The sequence below is a fragment of the Aythya marila genome (assembly GCF_965140915.1).
Source record: "Aythya marila genome assembly, chromosome: 2".
NCBI classification, from domain to species: Eukaryota; Metazoa; Chordata; class Aves; order Anseriformes; family Anatidae; genus Aythya; species Aythya marila.
Window position 1 is genome coordinate 93,236,883 of NC_139043.1, and position 24,754 is coordinate 93,261,636.

Sequence of the window (24,754 nt, forward strand, 5' to 3'; positions counted from 1 at the left end):
AGAGTTTTCATTAGTGATGTTGGGGCTATTTCAAGAACCCACTTGTCCACCCAGGTGATGTCCCATTTAGATCTAAGGGGTAGGATGGAGGAGTAAAACATTTAAAACATACCCATAAATAATCTACATGATCTTTTCTAGATATGAATAAATATTGAACTAAAATATGTTGACCTAGGCACCTTCACAACTTTTGTCCAAATGTGCAGATTTTTTTGTGTCTGGCTTGGGAGGGCAAGGAAATAAATAATCTTTAGGGATGTATTAACTGTCTAGAAATAAGAGGTTCCAATATGGATGTTTTTGGTCTTTTTATTACAGAAAAAGGTAACTGGTGTAAGGAAGTTCTAGTTATAGAGTAAAATATTTTAAAATCTTACTGGGTTTTGTTTATTTTATTTTTTGTTTGTTTATTTATTTTCAATGTCAGCTGTTTAAAGCTGCATGGAAGTCAGGAATCATGGAAATGTAAGGTAGTTTGCTAAGCATGTAATGGAATTGTAAGTATGTGATTAATCAGATACTTTTGAAAAATATATTTACCAACTCTTGTTTTCATATAGTAATCATGTACATGTGGACATACAGATGGGGGCTAGTCCCCACTGACAATTTCTGTCAGGATGGATACAATAAACAGATATATAAAACTTGCAAATGGATATAATTCATCACTCAATGTTAATTTGTCATATATGTAAGTACAGTCTGAGTAACTGCAACACAGGAAGAAGTATCAGGAAATAAACCATCACATAAAAAATCTCTGCACTTTTCTGCCTAGTTCTTTGAATCTTGAGGAAATCTGATCTTTTCATTTCACTTGTCCTCAAAATGAAACAAAACAAAACAAAACCAAACCAGCTTGAACTAGTGAAAATACATTACTGAAAAACTATAAGAACTTTGACTAATTCATGGCTTACTAAAAAGAAACCCCCAAAATACTGAGCCTAAACACAAGGCAGAAGAAAAAGATTTTGCAGCGTGTGAATGCAACTTCAAAAATAGAATTTGTTTAGGGAATTTGTATTTTCTGCTTCTTTCTTGAGGAACCTATTTGCATTTTAAATAATTAAAATGTTAAAACTGAAAAATTTATAAATGAGAGCTGCAAAGAGAATCTTCCTTGGCAGACAATAGAAAAGAAATTATTACCCTGCTAGGTTTGCTTTAATGTCATATCTGTCACCCTCCCCAAGGTAGGTTCATTACCATACCAAGTGCACCTCCTGCCAGCCCCCACTCTGCACACACATACTCCTTTTCTTTCACTCCTTGCCACTTAAGGACTCTGGATCTCTAGGGGACTTTGATCTCATTGTACACACTAACCCAAACAGAACCTCTGCTGTTCTCAATAATTTTTTTCTTAAAAAAAAAAAAAGGGTGGTGGGGGGGAAGACAGCATCGGGGGGAGGGGAGTGAATTTGTGTGAAGAGTGACAGAACGCTTTGTCCAGCGCAGCTTTGGCTGGTTGTAACAAGCGTCAGGACATTAGACGCAACAAAAGCTGGATTGGCAGTATCATCAATCACAGGCCTGACAGTCGACTTCAGTTTGTTTGTTCCACTCTGCATAATAAGTGATTGGATCAGGTTTAATTAGATATTGGGTAATCAATCATTGCCAACAAGGCAACCCAGCTTGGGATCTAGATGCTGCGAAAGGGAAAAAAAAAAAAAGCAAATCTTATCCAGGGCGCATAAATACTCAAATGCATAAGCGCATAGGGTGAAGCTTCGGAGGAAAGGTATAAAGATGTCTGCAAGATGGCACATAATAGAATCATTCACATCTGTACTACTTGTTACCAGACATCTGCAGTTTGACATTTTACTTTCGCTGCATAATTACTTTTCAATATAATATAATATACTGACCTGAGGGAGAAAGACAAAGCAATTAAATTATGCATAAGATCCTTTCCTCCCCTTTCCTCCCCAAACCTTACCAAAAAGACAAAAAAAAAAAAAAAAAAAAAAAAAAAGAGAGAGACAGAGAAACTGAGAATAAGAATTAACATTCTTATGTTTTTTTTTAAAGAAAAGGACAGAAATTTTTTCCTCCTGACTGCTATGATGATAAGTTCCACTGCATATCTTGTCAAATCAGCTACTCTGATTAAGATTAAAATAAAATATTCTTATTTTGCTCTCTCTACCTATAGATTAAGTCCCACACAATGAAGTAAGAGCAGTGATAGATGGAGCAAATTAATCCCATTAACATTAATTAATCCCATAAATTGAGGGAAGACAAAAAAATTCTGGTAGAAGACCCAAAGGGAAGTGTACTTGCATTTTTTATAAATACATAATGCTGATATAAATTAATGCAGGATAAAATGTATTCCTCATGAACAAGTATCTCATTATTAGAGGCCATTTCGATGTGTAGGCTAAGGTATACAGAAGGTAGATGGGAGCAGTACAATGCCTAACTCTAGTATGTGCTTCCACTTAACAGTGTGTGTGGTTCAAAGGCAGATGAGTTACATTTCTGTACAATATGTGGGAAGAAGTCTGTAAGAAAGTGGGTTCAGGGATGCTGGTAAATTGGAAGAAGAGTTATCTACACTCAGCGGCAGGAAATGTTGAGACTCAAAACCCATAAAGCATCAGTGGAACCAGGGCAAGTGTTGTATACACCTTCTAGTTCTGTTTTCAGTCTTCCTCTCTTCCACTGAGTATCAAGTAAGAATTGAGAAGCTGTAGCAAGACAGAGTGTCACAGGGCTGATGCAGATACCACAATATCACATCTATTACCTCTTGGATGAAAGTTTCAGCTGAGACTGATTTAAGGGTTCTATTTTTTGTTTTTCTGACCTGCTACTAGTGTTCTGACAGTTCAGCACTGTCAGAAGGGAGGGGAGGAGAGGGGAGGGGAGGGAGGGGAGGGGAGGGGAGGGGAGAGGAGAGGAGAGGAGAGGAGAGCAGAGAAGAGAAGAGAAGAGAAGAGAAGAGAAGAGAAGAGAAGAGAAGAGAAGAGAAGAGAAGAGAAGAGAAGAGAAGAGAAGAGAAGAGAAGAGAAGAGAAGAGAAGAGAAGAGAAGAGAAGAGAAGAGAAGAGAAGAGAAGAGGAAAAGAAAAGAAAAGAAAAGAAAAGAAAAGAAAAGAAAAGAAAAGAAAAGAAAAGAAAAGAAAAGAAAAGAAAAGAAAAGAAAAGAAAAGAAAAGAAAAGAAAAGAAAAGAAAAGAAAAGAAAAGAAAAGAAAAAGGAAAAGCTACGGTAAACAAGTTCCTCTGATCAGCTGCAATATACTACATTGAACAATATTTCATATTTGATGCACACTTTAACATGACACCAGTGTAGTGATAGGCTGAGCATTTTGTCCACTGGAGAAAGCTTTTATCTTGATTTGTTGTGTTATGTATTGCACATTTTATGATGTATCTGGATTAGCCGCCATGATTTTTAGACCTGGGAGTAGCCATCAAATTATTGGAGTCAGCCATCATGTCATTGTAAAGAGATAGTCACCCCTGATTCCTGCTCAGCCTCCTCAGCTGTAAATTGAGGATGGGTCAAGCTTTTTTCATCCACTGAGAATGCCGAATTTATTTTTGTGCAGTGACTAGTGAGACTGGACTCCTCTGTAACATTTACAATACAACTTTCTAGCAAACAAGGTCCCCTTAATCTGCTTCTCTCGATTCTCTACAAACTCTCTACAAGTTTGAGGCCAGAGCCATTATTTTTGTAGTCTGATCTTTTATTGCAGGATATTATATCTGATAGAGCTACTCCATAGTTAGATCATAATTTCCGGAAAATAGACAGCTTTGATTTGAAGATATGAAGAAATAAGAAGGTAATCATTTTGTTAATCAAGTGATTGTTCACTTATAATATTTACAAAACACTATGAATGTTTTCTTTTGTGTGACCTGTTTTCAAATTCCTCTGTAAAAGAGGTGACAAAAATATCTGAAATGCACCCTTGTTCATCCTCAGAACAAGGGTCTATGTAGTTTTTAGAAAGACCACAGAATTTGTTGGCATATAGGACACAATTGAGGAAGGGAGTTCTCAGGTTGCTGAACCTGCCCTGCCAAGCCATTGAGCACAGAGCTTGTCTGAGCTCCAGCATTAACAAAGTTTTGTAGGAAAACTGTTTAGAATCTCTGCTTCCATGACTGGAAATATGGTTTGTTCATTCGTGGGATATGAATCTAGCTGAGGATGTGTACAGTACTTCAACTGGATGAAACTTCTAACAATTAGTTGTCTAAATACCTGAGAGTTTTCATGAAGTCACATAAATTATTACTATAAAAATATGAAAGGTCTATAATTTTGTTTATCACTGGCATTTCTGTTTCAGTATGAATTCCCAATCTCATATATATATAGACGTTCACTAATTCTCCTCAACACCCCAACTGACTCAAAATATTAAAGCAAAAATAGTTTTGAAACAAAGTGGTTTGTTGTTGTTGTTGTTTGTTTTGTTGTTATTTTGTTTGTTTTCCCTCAAGATTTATTCTAGGCAGGTTTACATTAAAAAAAATAATAATAATTACAATATCTTAATGGACTTCCACTACTGCTCATGTGCAAACTACCTTTTCAACCCTAGAATCAATTTGGAAAGTGTTTTCTGTGATTTAGAAAGCTACTACTGACTAAGAACAGGGAAAAAACATGTTGGGAGCCCCACTGCAAGCTCTTTGGAAGTCTTTGAGTATCACAACACAAAACTATTTGCCAAGCACTGCAGGAGCTGAAGATCCTGGGAATTTAGGCTGTAGATCCCCCATTACACTGCCATTCAGGCTTCTGAGGAGTCAAATGGATGAGCAGGCAAGAGATCTGACTGAATTGGGCTGTAACATCAGCTAATTCAAAATTTCTTTGCGAAATGCTTGCACTGTATCCAGTTTCAGAGTACAGCTAGTCAAAGGGAAACATTCTTTTGAAGAGCTTTTCAAAAGCTCATTTTATTATCACCAGTATTACTACTAATTCAAAAACTACTATATCATTTGTGTCCCAGGGCTCAAATAAAGACCAGTGGCCCATTTTCCTGGGATATTGGCAAATCTGCTAGGGAGCAGGCTGCCTCTTTCACTGTAACTTTGCCGGAGTTCATAGATAATTGAGTCTCTACTCCATCTGTTAACTGCTCAAATTCACAAGACTTCATTTTATTCAGAATTTCTATGACAAAATAGTCTGCTATCTCATCTTAGACTTTCTTTATTCCCTGATATTATATAGAGAAGGGTTCTTTTTCTCTTGTTGCTGCTCCACTCCAAGTAATCATACAATATGTGAAAGCAGCTTTACCCACAGTCTCCTCTGATGCTTGTTCCTTTTTACTGAAAAGGACTTTTGCAGCTCAGAGATGGCACTTTCAGTGACATTTTTCTGGCAGTAACTACTTTGAAAGCTTGGAAAAAGCATTCATGCAATATCTCCTTGAAGTAGATATTATTGTTTTAGTGAAAGAGACAATAGATGAAACAGAGTATGGACAAAACAGTAAATGCTTGTTAGAAAACAAAGATACAGTGGTGGAAAAATATTTTAATAATGTATTTACTAATTCAGCCAAGTTAAACATTAGTTTAAATTAAATTATAGAATTACTCTTTTTAGACAAAAAATAGTTTTTAAGTCATCAGTATCTCACAAGATGATTTTAAGACCATCTTGTAAATAAAATTGTGATGATTTCATAGTAGTTGTAAAGTAAGTTGAGGGAAGAGGGGAAGGGAATTAGCTTTTTTGTCAAGCTTTTGTAACTCTGGTCTGGCTTTCTTTAGCAAAGACCTCTTTTGAATCCTGTACTTAGTTTATTTTACTGTGAAACATTTGTGATCCTTGGCACACTACATTTTTATGATCCCCTTAAACACAATTTTCCTACTTGCAATATATGTATATATATTGCTTGTGTACAAATCCATAAAATAACCTGAATTAGCAGTATGTACACTTCCAAGAGATTCCCACTTTAAATATTTTCCCTTTGGGCCATATGGTCTAAAGATATCTCTGACCATCCTCAGAGCTGATTTTCTTTAATCCTGTATTAGCCTTGTTGACTTTCTTTACCTTTTCAAGTACTGCAAAGTCTCCTCACCATCTTCCCCCGATGCAGTAAGGGGGAAAGAACATAATACTCAAAATGATTTAAATTTTTACCAAAGCAATTCCTAATCTCTGCATATCTTTCCTGGATATATAAACTTGCCTAAAAATTTCATTGCCTTTCCAGGAGAATGCTTTATCTACAGCATCTTGACATTGTTAGAAAGATGATGACAGTTGTATCAATGTATTTATGTCGTCTCTAGTCATTTTATCTTGTTTTGAATGTTCTGGCATAAAACCCTGACTTTGCATCCAGTGGTCACTTACAAGTATAGTCACAGTTATTTTTTTTTAAGCAGACATTTAATAATTGTAATCACTGGTCACCACTATCAAGTTGTAGATGGTGTAGGTGTAATGCCCAGAAGTTACTTGTGCATTTCCAAAGATGATACTGAAACAAGGTCTCTGATAGCAGAAGTGTTGCTTGTTTGGGATCAAGGAAAAGCACATAATAAATAAAGTAATAAAGGGCTTAAAAATATTGAAGCTCTGTTGTATAATGCCTTGTGAATACCAGATATATTAAATGCACTTTTAAAGTATTTATACTCTTTTTTTTTTTTTTTTTTTTTTTTTTTTTTTTTTTTACTAATCTAAAATAGTAACAAGAGAATTAAAGATTGTTTCCATAAATCCTACTTCTAACACTGACTTGAAAATACCATTAAATACAGCATTCATCTTCTCCCTGCAAGTACAGAATTGCTGAAAGACACTTAAATAAACAAGGCATTTAAATTATGTGGTTTCACCTTAAGAATGAAGACCCTCAGATCACGAAAAATCACTGGGGAAAAAAAAAGAAAAGGAAAAAAAACCACACACACTTTTTCAGTGTATTCAAAACAACTAAGTCTACAGGGGTGGTGATGGCTTAAGCAATACTTATTTAATAGAAAATTCCAAATACCTACCAGAATCCTTCATATTGGTGAGCTCTTCCCAGTCGATTCCCTCTTAAAAATAACTATTATGCTTAAAAAAAAATATTACAAATACAGAACAAAAGTAATAGCATTTAAACAGTCACGAAATCATAGAATCATAGGGTCATAGAATGGCTTGGGTTGTGAGGGACCTCTAAAAACTATACAATTCAAACATCTCTGCCATAGCCAGGGACACCTTCCACCAGATCAGGATGCCCAAAACCCCATCCAACTTGGTCTTGAACAATTCCAGGAATGGGAAATAGACAGCTTCTCTGTGCAACTTGTTCCAGTGCTTCACTACCATCATAGTAAATAATTTTGTCTTTATATCTAATCTAAAGCTACCTTTATTTAGTTTAAAACCATTACCTTTTTTCCTGTCACTACATGCCCTTCTAAAATGTCCCTCTCTGGCATTCTTGTAGACCCCCTTTAGGTACTGGAAGAGTGCTATAAGGTCTTCTTGGAGCCCTCTCTTCTTCAGAAGAACAGGCCGAGCAACCCCAGCTCCCTCAGCCTGTCTTTGCAGAAGGCATGTTCCAGCCCACTGATCATCCTTATGTCCCTCCTCTGACTCACTACAATAGACTGTGCAATACTTGCTAGATCTGATTTAATAAAACTTAAGGTATGCCCATATATGCCAATACCCGAAGGAAAGGTTCAGCTTTGAGGAAGCTTCCAGTGTGAGATGTGGCAGTGTGGTGGTTTTATTCAGATGAACAGCTGAGCTCCACAACAACTGCTCTCTCACTCCCCCTTTTCAAAGGGAAAGGGGAGAAAATACAACAAAAAGTGCTCAAAGGTTAAGATAAGGACAAGGAGATCACTCAATAATTATTCTGATGGGCAAAACAGATTTAGTATAGGGAGGTTAGAGAAATTTATCACCTATTACTAACAAGCTAGAGAAGTGAGAAACAAAGAAAACAAACTAAACACAGCTTCTCCCCATCCACCCTCTTCCGCCTCCTCCCCCTGAGTGGCACGGGGGAATGGGGAATGGGGGCTGCAGTCAGTCTATAGCACTTGACATGCACAGCTCCTTCACAGTCATTCTTTCCACCTCTTCCAATGTGGGGTCCCTCCCGCAGGACACAGTCCTTCCTGAACTGATCCTGCAGGGGCTTCCCACAGGCATCAGCTCTTCAAGCACTGCTCCAATATGGATCCATACAACAGAGTCCATCCACCAGGAGCAAACTGCTCCAGCACAGGTCCCCCATGGCTGGGTGGCAGCTCCCCCCAGACCCCCTGCTCCTGTGGGGGCTCCTCTCCACGGGCTGCAGCTCCGGCCCGGGGCCTGCTCCTGCGGGGGCTCTCCATGGGCTGCAGCCTCCTCTAGGCCACATCCACCTGCTCCACCGGGGGCTCCTCCACCCACGGGGGGGCTGCAGCATGGAGATCTGCTCCATGGGGGACCCATGGGCTGCAGGGGGACAGCCTGCTCCACCAGGGGCCTCCCTGCACAGCCCGCAGGGGAACTGCTGCTGCCTGCCTGGAATGCCTCTTGCCTTCCTTCTGCACAGACCTTGGCATCTGCAGAGCTGCTTCTCACTCCTCTCTCTCTCAACTGCTGTTGTGCAGCAGTTTTCTTTTCCCTTTTTAAAATATCCTCTTCCAGGGGCACAAACAACATCTCTCATTGTCTTGGCTCTAACTAGCAGAGGATCCCTTTTGGAGCCAGTTGAAAACCAGCTCTTACCTAACATGGGGCAGCTTCTGGATTCTTCTCATGGAAGCCACCCCTGCAGTCCTGCACTATCAAAACCACATAAGCCATATAAACTCACTACAGGCAGATATGCAAGGAATCTTTTCCATGATAGTCTGCTTGACAACATTACCTGCAACCTTATATATTGGCAACACCAGAGGAGGTTGGTGTGCTGAGAAACAGCACAGAAGGTGGAGTGGAGTGCAGACACTGTGGCCAGGCTCTGTGGTATCACCGCAGGGATGGAGAACTTGATGTGCTACGGAACTGATGGACTGCATGGCCAGCCCTGAGCTGAACTGATAACCAAATCATGTCCCCTGGGTGAACTTTGCTCATTATAATCTCATTATAATGCCAAAGCACACCTCCATCCTAAGGGCTACCCACCTTCAGGGTGCAACCACTCCTCACTGAGCATGCACTCTGAATTTCTCTAAGCCTATACTTTTAAAGCAAAAGCAAGAAAATTTTATACCAATAGTAACAAAGGTATGTATGACTAAAATCACTCCACCTAAAAGTAATAAAATAGTATTAAAATGGTTCAAGAGAGGAAAAATGTTAGAGTAGATACCACCACAGAGAAGTTAGGAGGTCATTGCTGATTTCTGGGATCAGTCGATGGGCTGAACCTCTCTTCCCCTTCCCATATGGACAGCTGTTGGGTGGGATCTGAACCCCCAGTTATACTGAGTGCTTCCCTAGGAAACCTAACTTTCTCTATAGAGTTGTTTCATAAGTTAACTTATATGTAGTTGGTTATGTTAATCATATTCTTATATTACAAGTGCTTTGCAGACTGTGTATTTATCACCAGCAATACAAAAGAACTTGTACTTCTGTTGCTTCAATAAACTACATCAGTCGTTAATCTACTAGACTGATGGTGTATTGCACTATTTATACATCTGTGATTGTGATAATACAATATATTGAATGTGAGCGGACTTTAGTGCTGAATTGTGTATCTCTCAAAATCTAAGCCCAGCCACCCCCAGCCCCTAATATCTGAGGACAAGCAGGAATGAAAGGGTGTTTAGTCCTGCCAAACTTATTTCTCCTTTATGCAATATAGGTCCATGTGCTTCTTATTTTGGGGGGGCCCAGAGCTGAATGCAGTACTCTAGGTGGGGTCTCATGAGAGCAGATCAAAGGGGGGATAATCACCTCCCTCGACCTGTTGGTCACACTTTGTTTATGCAGCCCAGGATATGGATGGCATTCTGGGCTGCAAGAGCACATTGCTGACTCATGTTGAGCTTCCTGTCAACCAATAACTCCAAGTCCTTCTTCTCAGAGTTGCTCTAAGTCCATTCACCACACATCCTGTATTTGTGCTTGGCATTACCCCAACGCAGGTGCAGGACCTTCTACTTAGCCTTGTTGAACTTCATGAGGCTCACACAGGCCCACCTCTCAAGCCTGTCCAGGTCCCTATGGATGGCATCCCTTCCGTCCAGCATGTCGACAATAGCACACAGCTTGGTGTCGTCAGCAAAGTTGCTGAGGGTGCACTTGATCCCACTGTCCATGTCACCAACAAATATGCTGAACAGCATCAATCCCATTACTGACCCCGGAGGAATGCCACTTGTCATTGGTGTTCATTTGTACATTGTGCTATATAGACAGCAACTAACTCTTTGAGTGTGACCGTCCAGCCAATTCCTTACCCACTGAGTGGTCCATCCATCAAATCTATGTCTGTCCGGTTTAGAGACAAGGATATCATGTGGGACAGTGTCAAATGCTTTACACAAGTCCATGTAGATGTCAGTTGCTCCTCCTTTATCCACCAGTGTTGTAAACCCATTGTGAAAGGCCACCAGATTTGTCAGGCACAATTTTCTATTAGTGAAGTTATATTGGCTGTCAACAGTTACCTCTTTGTTTTCCGTGTGCCTTAGCATAGTTTCCAGGATCTGCTCCATGATCTTGCTGGGCACAGAGGTGAGACTGACTGGCTTGTTCCTCAGGTCTTCTTTTTTTCCCATTTGAAAATGGGGTTTATGGGGGTTCTGTTTCCCCTCTTCCAGTCAACAAGAACTTCACCATACTGCCATGACTTCTCAAATATGATGGACAGAGGCTTAGCAACATCATCTGCCAGTTCTCTCAGGGCCTGTGGATGCAACTCATCAGGTTCTGCGGACTTGTTCACATTCAGGTTCCTTGGATGGTCTTGAACTTGATCTTTTCCTACAGTAAGAGGTTCTTTATTTTCCCAGTCCCCAGCTTTGCCTTCTGGGTTTTGGGCATTGTGGCTAGAACACTTCCTGGTGAAGACTGGGGTGAAAAAGTAATGTCCCTGGCCAGATTTAATTCTATCAGGGCTTTAGCTTTCTTAACCTGATTCCTGGCTGCTTAGAGAATTTCTCTATTCTTCTCAGGCTACTGGCCATTGCTTCCTCCCCCTTTTGCTTGACTTCCTCTTTGCTGGGATACATCGCTCTTGAGCTTGGAGGAGATGATCCTTAAATATTAACCAGATTTCTGTAGTGGGTTTACATGGCAAGGTTTTGGTAGCAGGGGGCCACAGGGGTGGTGTCTGTAAGAAGGATCTAGAAGCTGCCCCATGTTTGGTAAGGGCCCCACTGCTGACTAGAGCCGAGCGAATAAGCGATGTTGTTTTGCGCCTCTGTGAGAGCATATTTAAGTCAGGGGAAAAAAAACACTGCGCCACACAGCAGCTGGGAGTGTGAGAGGAGTGAGGAACAGCCTTGCAGGCGCTTAGGTCAGTGAAGAAGGAGGGGGAGAGGTGCTCCAGGCGCCGGAGCAGAAGTTCCCTGCGGCCTGTGATGAGGACCATGGTGAAGCAGGCTGTCCCCCTGCAGCCCATGGAGTACCACGGTGGAGCAGGGTTCCACGCTGCAGCCTGTGGAGGAGACCACGGTGGAGCAGGTGGCCCTGCACCGATGGAGGCTGCCGCCTGTGGAAGACCCCTGGTGGACCAGATTCCGGGCTGGACCTGTAGCCCGTGGAGAGGAGCCCACGCAGGAGCAGGTGACCTGGCAGGAGCTGCTGCCTGTGCGGGACCCAGGTTGGAGCAGTTTTCTCCTGAGGGATGGACCCTGTGGTACGGACCCATATCTGGAGCAGCTCTGGAAGAGCTGCTGCCTGTGGGAAGCCCACACCGGATCAGTTCATCAAGGGCTGTATCCCGTGGGTGGGACCCCACAGCACAGGGGACGAGAGTGACCGAGAAGGAGCGGCAGAGAAGTGCTGTAGACTGACCATAACCCCCATTCCCCTGTTCCCCTGCGCCGCTCGGTGGGAGGAGGTGGAAGAGGGTGGTTGGGGGGGAAGGTGCTTTTGGTTTCTTTCCTTTCTCACTTCTCTAGCTTGTTAGTAATAAGCAATAAATCTTACTATCTCCCTATGCTGAGTCTATTTTGCCCATTGCAATAATTACTGTGTGATCTGCTTGTCCTTATCTCAAACTCTGAGCCCTTTTCATCTTATTTTCTCCCCGTTCCTCTTTGAGGAGGGGAGTGAGAGAGCGGCTGTGGTGGTGCTCGTCTGCCCACTCTAGTGGAACCACAACATTTTCTTATGTCTCTCTTCCCTCCAGGGCTTTATCCCATGGCACTCTACCAAGCAGATCCCTGAAGAGGCCACAATCTGCTCTCCTGAAATCCAAGGTAGTAAGCTTTCTTGCTGATCTAAGTATGTCAAACTCTACCATTTAATGGCCAGCACAACCAAGACTGCCCTTGAGCTTCACATTACTTTCACATTGTTTGGTAGAATGAGGTCCAGCATAGCACCTTTCCTTGTTGACTCTGTCACTTGGAGAAGAAATTTATCATCAATGTATTCCAGGAACCTCTTGGAATCTATGTCCTGCTGTGTTGGCCTTCCAACAGATACTGGGGTGGTTGAAGTCCCATGTGAGGACAAGGGCTTGTGAACATGAGGCTGCTTCTGTTTTCCTATAAAAAGGCCTCATCTGCTTGGTCTTTCTGATCAGGTGGCCTGTAGCAGACCCCCACTATAATCTCACCTGTCCCTGCCCTCCCTTTAACCCTGAACCATTAGCTCTTAGTGTGCTCCTTGTCCATTCCCAGGTGGAGCTCCATGCACCCCAACTGGTCTTTGACATAGAGGGCAACACCCCCTCCTCATCTCCCCTGCCTGTTTTTCCTAAAGAACCTATATCCTTCCATTCCAGTCACAGGAGCCGTCTCACCAAGTTTCCATGATGCCAGTAAGATCATACTGCACTGGGTCTGGCTGGGATGGAGTTAACCATACAGTGCTGTGCTCTGCACTTGTACCTAGAACAGCACTGGTATCACACCAGTGTTGTGTCTACTGCTGAGCAATACTGGCACAGCATCAGGATTCCGTCCACCCCACACCCCCCCGCCCCAAGAACCAGCAGGCTGGGGGTGGGCAAAAAGTGAGGAAGGAACATTACCTGACCTAAACAAACCAAAGGAATACTCCATTCAATATGATGTCACACTCAGCAATAAAATGTGTAAAAAGGAAGAAGAGGAGAGGAGTGGGCTCTCTTTGTGAAAATGTCTGTCCTCCCAAACAACAGCTATGTGCACTGAGGTCCTGCTTCAAGGATGTAGTCAAGCATGGCTCGTTTATGGGAAGTAGAGAGTAATGTCTTTCCTGTGCACTTCCACACAGCCTTTGCTTTTTTATTTTATTTTATTTTATTTTATTTTATTTTATTTTATTTTATTTTATTTTATTTTATTTTATTTTATTTTATTTTATTTTATTTTATTTTATTTTATTTTATTTTATTTTATTTTATTTTATTTTATTTTATTTTATTTTCTCCTTTCCCTTTTTCCTTTTAGTTAAATTGTTTAATTAATAATAATTTTCCTTAATAATTATTTTTTCCTTTCTTTATTTCAGCCCATGAGTTGTTTCTTTCCTTTTCTTCTTCCCCACCTCTTCTGAGGATCATAGAATCATAGAATATCCTGAGTTGGAAGGGACCCATAAGGATCATCAAGTTCAACTCCTGGCACCACACAGGTCTACCCAAAAGTTTAGACCATGTGACTAAGTACACAGTCCAATCACTGCTTAAATTCAGACAGGCTCGGTGCAGTGACCACTTCCCTGGGGAGCCTGTTCCAGTGTGCAACCACCCTCTCTGTGAAGAACCCCCTCCTGACGTCCAGCCTAAATTTCCCCTGCCTCAGCTTAACCCCGTTCCCGCGGGTCCTGTCACTAGTGTTTACAGCGAATAGGTCACCTGTGTCTCCACTCCCCCTTGCGAGGAAGTTGTAGACTGCGATGAGGTCTCCCTTCATCCTCCTCTTCTCCAGGCTGAAGAGGCCAAGTGACCTCAGCCACTCCTCATGCGTCTTCCCCTCTAGGCCCTTCACCATTTTCTTTGCCCTCCTCTGGACACTCTCCAACAGTTTAATGTCCTTTTTGTACTGTGGTGTCCGGAACTGCACACAGTGCTCAAGGTGAGTGTTTGTTCCACTCTACTCTACACCAGTGCAGAGTAGAGTGGAACAATCAGCTCCCTCGACCGACTAGCAATGCCATGCTTGATGCATCCCAGGATATGATTGGCCCTCCTGGCTGCCAGGGCACACTGCTGGCTCATATTCAACTTGCTGTCAACCACAACCCCCAGATCCCTCTCTGCGGGGCTGCTCTCCAGCATTCATTGCCCAGTCTATATGTAAAGCCAGGGTTGCCCCGTCCTAGGTGCAGGACCCGGCACTTGCTCTTGTTAATCTTCATGCGGTTGGTGATCGCTCAGCTCTCCAATCTGTCCAGGTCTCTCTGCAAGGTCTTTCCACCCTCATCCAAGTCTACAACTTCTCCAAGTTTGGTGTCATAGGCAAATTTTCTCAGAACACCTTCTAGTCCAGGGGACTAGAGGATGGGGAGTGAGAGAGTGGTTGTGGTGGAGTTCAGCTGCCTAGCAAGGTAAAACCATGACATATAGTTCTGCAGGCATGCACGTCTCTAACTTCTTTTGTTTATTTCCCATGCTACCAGCATGTGCATAGAGTCACTGAATTTGGGACCCTGTAAGTCAGTACTTGCTGGCTAGAGTGGCTGGAATTCCTTTGTGCTACTCTTCAGGTTCCATCCTGCTGACCCATGACCTTTCTTCAGGCTCTGGATTTCTATTGCTGACTCTGGCATCAAACTGAGAGGAGTGGGATGGATTGGGGTTCTACTCCCCCAGCAACTCTAGTTTAAAGTCCTCTCTACCAGCTTGGCACGCCTGTGGCCAGAGATGCTCTTCCTCTTCTCTGACAGGTGGACCCATTAGCACCCCCGCAGACCAGGTTTCTCAAAGTGAATCCAATGGTCTAAGTAACTGGTCCCCTGTCTGTGGCACCAGTCCTGTACCTTGGATTGCTTAGAATCATGGAACTATTAAGGTTGGAAGAGACCTTCAAGATCCAACCGTCTACTACTAATCCAAACATCCTACTACTAATGTCACCCACAAAACCATGTCCAGATTTTCCTTGAACACCCCCAGGGATGGTGACTCCACCACCTCCCTGGGCAATCCGTTACAATGCCCAAACCACTCTTTCTGAGAAGAAATGTCTCCTAATTTCTAACCTAAACCTCCCCTGGTGCAACTTGAGGCCATTCACTCTAGTCCTATCACTAGTTACCTGAATAGGTCGATATCCAGCTCCCCATACCTTCCTTTCAGGTATCTGTAGAGAACAATAAGGTCTTCCCTGAACCTCCTCTTCTCCAGAGTGAATAACCCCAGGTCCCTCAGGTGCTCCTCATAAGACTTGTGTTCCAGGCCCTTCACCAGCTTCGTAGGCCTTCTCTGGACATGGTCCAGGGCCTCTCTGTCCTTCTTGTAGTGAGGGGCCCAAAACTGAACACAGTACTCAAGGTGCGGCCTCACCCGAGCTGAGTACAGGGGGAGGATCACCTCCCTGGTTGTGCTGGTTACACTATTCCTGATACAAGCCAGGATGCTGTTGTCCTTTTTGGCCGCCTGGGCACACTGCTGGCTCATGTTCAGGCCAGCATAAATTTGTTAGTTCACCAGGTTTGATTGGCCCTTTCAAAGCCCTTCCCTTTGATTAGAAGGACTGATGAAAAAACTACCTGGGCTTCAGAGTCCGTTACTGACACTCTCAGGGCACTGGGATTACTTCGTGATACTCCTCAGACTGCTCTGGGCTGTATCACTTGTGCCCACATGAAACAACAACAGTGGATAATAGTCACTACAAGACTTAGTAGTCTCTCAGTGACTTCCCTGATTTGAGTCCCCAGTAAGCAGTGCACATCTCTAGATAGGAAGTACAGCCCCATATGAAAGTCAGTCAGGAAGAGCAGCCCCATATAAAACATGAAGAACATGCTTTCATGTCGGCTGTTTTTTGTGTATGGGAAATTACATTTAGTGCTTATAAATGTTTTAAGAGCTTGACATATTTACCCTGATTTTGGTAAAGAATACTTCATAGGGCACATGATCTCATTGCTATCTCTCTTCCCTGTGTACTGAAGTTTTCTGGAAACCATTTCATGTTGTGAAAGAGGAAAGCAGGGCTCCAAGGTGGAGGTAAGGGAGCAGGAGAGAGATGTGAAAAAGAAGCTGGGTGAGATTTTGTTCTCTTGCCACTGAGCCAGCAGCCGGCATAGATGAGACAGTGTTACAAGTTTAGAACAGCTGCCAACTAATGTTTGATCAGGGATAAAATATGTCGAGGTGACAACATCTAGCTCCCCTGCATTTCAGGGACGATCATTAAAAATGCAGCAAGGCTCGTACAGGCCCAGAAGGTCCTATGTTCTCTCAAGATACGAGGGAGAGAGACAAGTTCGCAAGATGTCAAGAACAATATCCATTTGTGTTTACTATGCAAACCCGCTGAGTAACCTTTCTATGCATGTTTGTACTGAGGACCATTGAGGATTTAGGGGGAAAAAAGGGCAGCTTAGAATGTTCTGAGGGGAGAAGCAGCCAGGGAGGACAAATAAGCAGAGAGGCATGTATAAGGTAAGTGGAAAGATCCAACTGTATGAGAAAGAAAAAGAAAAAAGAAAAAAGAAAAAAGAAAAAGAAAAAGAAAAAGAAAAAGAAAAAGAAAAAGAGGAAAGGAAAGGAAAGGAAAGGAAAGGAAAGGAAAGGAAAGGAAAGGAAAGGAAAGGAAAGGAAAGGAAAGGAAAGGAAAGGAAAGGAAAGGAAAGGAAAGGAAAGGAAAGGAAAGGAAAGGAAAGGAAAGGAAAGGAAAGGAAAGGAAAGGAAAGGAAAGGAAAGGAAAGGAAAGGAAAGGAAAGGAAAGGAAAGGAAGGGAAAGGAAGGGAAAGGAAGGGAAAGGAAGGGAAAGGAAGGGAAAGGAAGGGAAAGGAAGGGAAAGGAAAGGAAAGGAAAGGAAAGGAAAGGAAAGGAAAGGAAAGGAAGGAAAGGAAAGGAAAGGAAAGGAAAGGAAAGGAAAGGAAAGGAAAGGAAAGGAAAGGAAAGGAAAGGAAAGGAAAGGAAAGGAAAGGAAAGGAAAGGAAAGGAGAGGAAAGGAGAGGAGAGGAAAAGGAGAGGAGAGGAAGAGAGGAGAAGAGAAGAGAAGAGAAAGAGAAGAGAGAGAAGAGAAGAGAAGAGAAGAGAGAAAAGAAAAGAAAAGAAAAGAAAAGAAAAGAAAAGAAAAGAAAAGAAAAGAAAAGAAAAGAAAAAGGAAAAAGAAAAGAAAGGAAAAGAAAAAGAAAAAGAAAATGGAAAAGAAAAAGGAAAAGAAAAGATTTTTAATAATATATTGATGTAAGCAGCTTGCGCATGTCAAACATATTCTCTGCACAAAAAGTCAGCTGTCGGAAGGAGGCTCATCAATCTGGCAAAGTGCACTCAGGTAGAATGCCACTCGGGGCTCCCGTCCTTCGAGCCCCACTGCTTGGGGAGAGGGATTGCTCCAGCTGACGGGCTCATAAATGCTCATTAAAGAGTCTTTGCATTGGTTTGCAGAAAAAAACAGCTGTTTTTCAAGAACATTGGTAATTTATTTCTCAGTGATATTATGGAAGGCTGTTGTGGATAATTGAACTGTAGGAAGTTTTGCTGTTAAAATGGCACAGACAGTTAGACAAATTCACTCAATCAGCACTTTTTTTTTTTTCTTCCCCTAATACAGCAACCATAGCAAATTCAAAGATTGTCAGTTTGGGATTCTTCACTGTCATTCTTGAGGAAGCATCTTATGATTTGCTTCCCAAATTTCCCACATTATCTCATCTTTTTGTCTTCTATAAAGTCTAGTGAGAAAATGAAATATCTTTATTTATTTATTTATTTTTGCTACAGAAATTATTTATCATTTCTGTAGCAAAAATAGTCAAAGTTTAGGAGTGCTATTTTAGGAGTGTCACTATAATGTCACCATTTTAGGAGTGCTATGCAATGTTGTCAAACAACCACAAAAGGCAGTACTAACATTTAATTCAATTAGGAAACATGTTTTGTAGCTTTAAGTATCATTAAAAGTCTCATGTCTTATTAATTGTGGGATCAGTCTCCTTCCTCCTAAGGCTACAGGTGAGAGCCCTAGCTATTTCTTGCACTGAAGAAAGAACATGAATTAATGATATATTTTTTTCCTTATTGTTTTAAATGCTTTAGAATTTGAGATCTTTTCTTTGGTTTTAATGTAGTAGAGCTTGTAGTAGTGATTAGTAAGAAGAGCTGTATGTGGTGGGTGAACAACCTGTTAGACGAAGAACCTTTTTTCAAAAATTAGATGCTACTTATTTATTTTTATTTTTTAATTAACTGATTTAAAACTAAACATTTTAATGGATTAAAAACTGAGTGGCTAGCTTAGTAAACTAGTTCAATAAAGATTGCCAGTTTGCATGAGTAATTTGCCATCCCCATATTAATGAAAGAAACATGTTTACACCTGGCTTTTAAAAAAGAACAGTGTCAATGAAAGTGTGTTTCTGTTTTAATATGATCATTGTAAGAAGAAGGGTAAACCAGTATGAGGGATCATACAGTTTTTGGTTCTTAGAAGAAATAAGAAATATCTTCAACTTGAGTTCAGTGAAATTCCACTGGTTCATGCTGGGGTTGAAGACTAAAGTCTTGAAAAGTCTGTATCAGGGGAGAAGATTTCCAAAAAAGAATAAACATGGAGGGAATAAATAAATAAATAAATCAGCCAGTATATTATATACCATGGTGATTTCCTGCTCTGAAATCAGCAAGGGGATCCCTTAACCTTTTGGCATCTTACTACAAAGTGATTGCATAAACTGGTGTTTTCTAAGACTCTATCCACAAACTATGATACTGTGTATAGATAGGTGACAAATAAGAAGAGAGTATGAATGCTTTACTTCTGCTTAAATTAGTTTTTGCTGGTTTGTTGTTGCTGGTGGTGTTTTTTTAGTTTTGATATGGTTGTTCAAGAAGTGGCATGAAACTAAATATATCTTGTTTAAAATACTGAGAATACCCATGTCATATTTTGTGTTGGTTTAGCTGAATCTTCTTGTAGACCAACAAAACTCCTACTTGTCAAAAGAACATAAATAAAATATTTTACTGCCTGCACATGAAACTCTGAAGAGTTCAATAAAGAAACCATTTTTCAAAACCTTTTTTTCACTCAGAAAATGAAGAATCTGTGAAAGATCTAAGACAACTGTAGTACATTAAAGAAGCATGCTGGATATTGCAATGCCACATACCCTTGCCACTATGATCCAGTGTTTCATAAAGAAAATAACCATGACAGTGATCTCAATAAAAATAAAATAGTTATAAATATTAATAATAATTTAAGAAATGTAAAAAAAAAAAAAAAAGTATTGAAAACTCTCAGCAAGTTCTGTTAATCCTAGAGGTAAATCATGATGAATTTCCTCAGGACTTGCTTCTCACTTGCTTCTGCTATTTTTCTCATAGAGAAAAAGGTAAAAATCTAATATATCCTAAGGAAAAAAAAAAAAAAAAAAAAAAAAACAACAAACAACAGCAATAACAACAAAAACAGGTTAAGGCAAATAATAAAGATAAATCTTAATAAAGAAGCTGCTGTACATTTAGACAAAACCTGAAGAATGAGTCAGCAGTCAATATTCCTTTATACTGAAACATGAAGGTACTAGTTCCATTCTCAGAGTTATTTAGAATAAAGGAAACAGTACTGTGTTTTGAGGTAGCCACCGACAAGGCATCATGATTCTGCTTCGTTGTCTTGCCTTCTCTGAGGAGAAAGGGACAGAGATCAGTCAGTCAGATAAGTGGATCAGTCACCCATATGTAAAGTGTTTGTAGCTGCCACTTGCTGTGGGCAGGTTCTGGCAACTGCATAATAAGAAATACCATGTAGAGTCATGGAGGCAGAGTGTAGACCTAAAGCAGCCTGTTGATTGAACTGTCTACCAGTTCTCTAACATCACCATAACAATCCTAACAGTAGCAATAAGACAGCAGATGAGGGTTAGTGCTATGTAGCAAATACACTGATGCTGTTAGGCTGTGCAAATCTATCTCTCCCAAATTCTTTTGGCTTTCTGTGAATTTTGGAAATTATGAACTTTTTCCTTTTTTCCATCTTACTGATTGCTTTAACACATGTTGATCCACACAATGTTATTTTTGTGAATGCACTGCTTACTGTGTTCAGACCAAAGTAGATATTTTGATAAAGAAAATTACCAAAGCTCATGTAGTGAATACCCAAATGGAACAAACATTTATATGATTTACATTTGTATTTGTTATAATGGTTTCAGATTCAGAGGTCAAATCTCTGAAAATACTTTGTGACAGTAGTAGCCCCATAGCAAGCCAAGTGGCTAGGTTAATAATATTGATAACAAACAGAATCTGTCTTATCCTTGAATATCTAAACATGAATATCTAAACCCCAGTGATAGCCAGGTCATTAAAGCTGCTGGATATCAAGACAAAAGAAAGTGCTTCCTAGAGATCTATTTCTCTACTATATCCACGTTTCTAAATAGCATTGTTATTATTATTAGATTAATTGGGGAAAAAAGGTATTAAATTACATCTAAAATACAAATATTTTTAAAAACAGGTCTTCACATTATTCCATTCTGTGCTAATTTGAAAGTGTGTGCTACTTTGAAAAGAAATCTAAACTTTTTATACTATAATAACAATAACATTTCTATTCGTATAGAAATCAGAAAAAAAAAAAAAGTTACAGAATCACAGAATAGCTGAGGCTGGTGGGGCCCTCTGGAGGTCATCTGGTTTAACCCCCTGCTCCAGCAGGGACACACAGAGCAGGTTGCCCAAAACCATGCCCAGGTGGCTTCTGAAGATCTCCAAGGATGGAGTCTCTAGAGCCACTCTGGGCATACTGTTTCAGTGCTTGGTCATCCACACAGTGGGCTTCCTCATGTTCAGAGGCAACCTCTTGTGTTTGTGTATATTGTCTCTTATTTTGTCACTAGGAACCACTGAAAAGAGTCTGTATCTGTCCTCTTCACACCCTCCCTTCAGGTACTTATAGACATTGATGGTAGCTCTTCTTGGCCTTCTCTACTCTAGGCTGGACTGCCTGTGCTCTCTCAGCCTTTCCCCGTAGGAGAGATGGTCTAATTCCTTAATCATATTTGTGGTCCTTCATTTGACTCTCTCAAGTATATCCATGTTTCTCACATACTGGGTGTAATACTCCAGGTGTGGCCTCACCAGCATTGAGTAAAGGAAAAGAATCACTTCCCTCTACTGACTGGCATGTCAATGATTTTCCTAATGCAGCCCAGGATACCACTAGCCTTCTTTATGGTAAGGGCACATTGCCAGGCTCATGTCCAACTTGGTGTCTGCCAGCTCCTTTTCTGCCAAACTACTTTCCGTCTGGGTTAGTCCCAGCATGTACTGGTGAATGGGGTTATCCTACCCAGGTACAGGACTCATCACTTCTTGTTGAACTTCATGAGGTTCCTGTCATCCCATTTCTCCAGCCTGTTGAGGTCCCTCTGGATGGCATCATGATCCTCTGATATATCAGCTGCTCCTCTGAGTTTTGTGTTATTTGCAGACTTTCCGAGAATATACTCTGCCCCATTATCCAGATTAGTAATGAAGATGTGAAACAGGACTGGACCCGGTATTGACTCCTGGAGTATAGCATTAGTTAGCAGCCTCCAACTAGACTTTGTGCCACTTATCAACCCAGTCTGGACTCCACCATTCAGACAGTTTTCAGTCCACCTCACTGTCTGCTCATCCAGCCCATATATCAACAGCTTGTCTATAAGAATTTTATGGGAGGGTGTCAAAAGCCTCACTGAAGTCCAATTAGAAAATATGCACTGTTCTTCCTTCAGCATGTACCAGACCAGTCACTTTATCATAGGAGTTTATAAAATTTGTCAAGCATCACTTCCTCAAGTCAAATAAACCTGCAAAATATGACTTCCCCCGGTCAAATAAACCTGCAAAATATTTAACTTTTCATAAAAGGAAAATTGCTTGGAATTTTTGCCAGGGCCTCACTTCTAGTTAGTTCACAAACAACAGGTCAGACATAGATATCATAAAAAGATACAACTTAATTTCAAACACAAGTAGAAAAAGTAGAAAATTATTATAAAATTTAGAAAATTAACCTTACAAACCTTTCCAAGTGATAAGACTTCAAAAAACTTCAGTAACCAAACTGTTGTGTTCCATTTCAACAAAATTGTTGTTTTTCTTGTGTCCTTTTGTCATGCTTGCAAGTGAAGAAAATGTAGCAAATGGTTGTTTATATTTTCCTTCCTTCCTTCCTTCCTTCCTTCCTTCCTTCCTTCCTTCCTTCCTTCCTTCCTTCCTTCCTTCCTTCCTTCCTTCCTTCCTTCCTTCCTTCCTTCCTTCCTTCCTCTCTTTCTCTCTCCCTCCCTCCCTCCCTCCCCCCCTCTTTCCCTCCTTCCCCCTCCCTCTTTCTCTCTCTCTCTTTCTAGTGAACATGTTCTTCCAGTTATTTGAAATATTTCATAATCCAAGTTTTGGAATGTGACATTAGTTCTATGATAAACAATTTTAAAGATGATGACAAAAGTGTGACATCACTAAAAATAATTAACATGAACAGTAAGTTATTACAATAAGCCTGTATTTCCACATGAACATACTAGCAACTAACAATGGGAATAAAATACTCTGTTTATTAAGTCTGGAACATACCTTCAAACTTGTATGTGGAAATATAAACATTAGTCACATCACTGCGTTAATGCAAAAATAATTGTTTTCTTTCTCCTGACCATCTGTCAGAGATCGGGTGTGTTTTTTCTTGGTTTGAATTTTTGCTTATCTCCTACATACTTTTCTTTCTTGTTAAGATTCCCATAATTCTGCCTTCACTGCACTCTAGTTTTTCTTCTTTTGCTGGCCAAATCAAGCTGGCCAAATCAAGCCAAAATTTTGGATACATGAAATGAACAATCCTAGACCTGACATATTTCTTAGATTAAGTAGGAGAGTTAAAAAGCAAACATTTCATTTCTGCTGGTGACATTAAGAACCTTAAAAAACACTAAATGTCTAAAGAATGTGAAATAGTGACAAATTAGATAGAAATTGAAGTAAGGCTGACAATTCTTATAAGATTTTCACCAGTGTTTGCTAAAAGTCCCACTTCCTAGACACTGCTGATAGTGTCAGAATATATGCATCTGTTTATAAAAATTAAAAGAATATTAAAGCACTTTTTCTCATGGATGAAAAATAATCCCATTACAACATGTCATTTGAAGGCACCAAATTTTCAAATAAATACAGAAATTGAAACTGAAGAATGCTATAATATGTATACATATATTTAAACTTCATATATTAACTACTCTCAGAATTTAAGATACCTTGAGTCTTAGTCTATTTAATTTGGAGTGGGTACTACAGCATTGTCCACTAACAGTTATCTCAGGATTCCCAATCATGATTGTTGCTCCTTACTTACTCTCCTATTCATATTTGCAGCAGTCTTTTCAGTCTTTTTATTATTTTATTTTGTTTTATTTTAAATTTGAAACCACCTTGAACTTCTTCTGCATCACTTCTCAGTTTTTAACATTGTTGAGAAAGCCTACCTTCAGCCATGTAACAGGTGATTAGAATCTTAGCCGTCAGCATTAATATTTGAATGTCTAAAATTCAATATGAGCAGCTGTTTAACAGTTAGTTTTGACTTCTTTCACTGATGAATATGACCTACAGTTGATGTCAGTGGAGATAACATGGAAAAGGATATATAAGTTTGGTCTATAGGTCCATAACACACCAACAGTTGTTTTCCTGGCTTCCAGCTCCCTTCACTGTGAAAACCAATTTTAGCATTTAGGATGGGTTCAGCTGAGTCATGTGATGCAGTTAGTGACTGAAATGAATTCCAGTGAGGTTGGCAGGAATAGAGATAACTTCCAACCCTTTTCCAGATCCTTTCCAATACCCTAGAAACTGCTGGACTGGCCGCAGGTCAGACTGAAATCAGAGGACTTGTTTTCTTTCAGTTTTATTTTTGTTATTTGTCACTGTTTTATTTTTATCCTCATCTTTCAAGTGGGCTGTGATTTTTAATTAACTTGTGCTAGAGCAGTATGTTCATGACAAATTTGGAGAACTTGAAGTTCTTTAAAGGGGAGCTTCATCATCATCTGGGGTTTTCAACGCTCACTTGTCTCTACTAATTAGAAGTGCTTATAAATTAATTATAAGTATGCTTTACAAACCAGTAGGAGAAAAACTGTGTGCTATGCTGGATATGATTAAGATATAAGAGCAAAGAATTTGAGAGCAAACACAGAAAGAATTTTTTCTTTCTGTGTGGCTTGTCTTCTGAGTGGCTTGTGTTTTAGATTTTTTCTTGTGAAAATCATTTTCTTTTGTAAGACATTTTATAGAGTTTTTAAGACTTTCATAAGCTTTTTGTTGAAAAAGATATATGCTTCATCTGGAAGTGGAGCCATAACTTTTTAAAAACAGAATTACAATGAAAGCCTAAAATAATAATAATAACAACAAATTAAAAAGATGAGAAAATATATTCTAATATGTGAA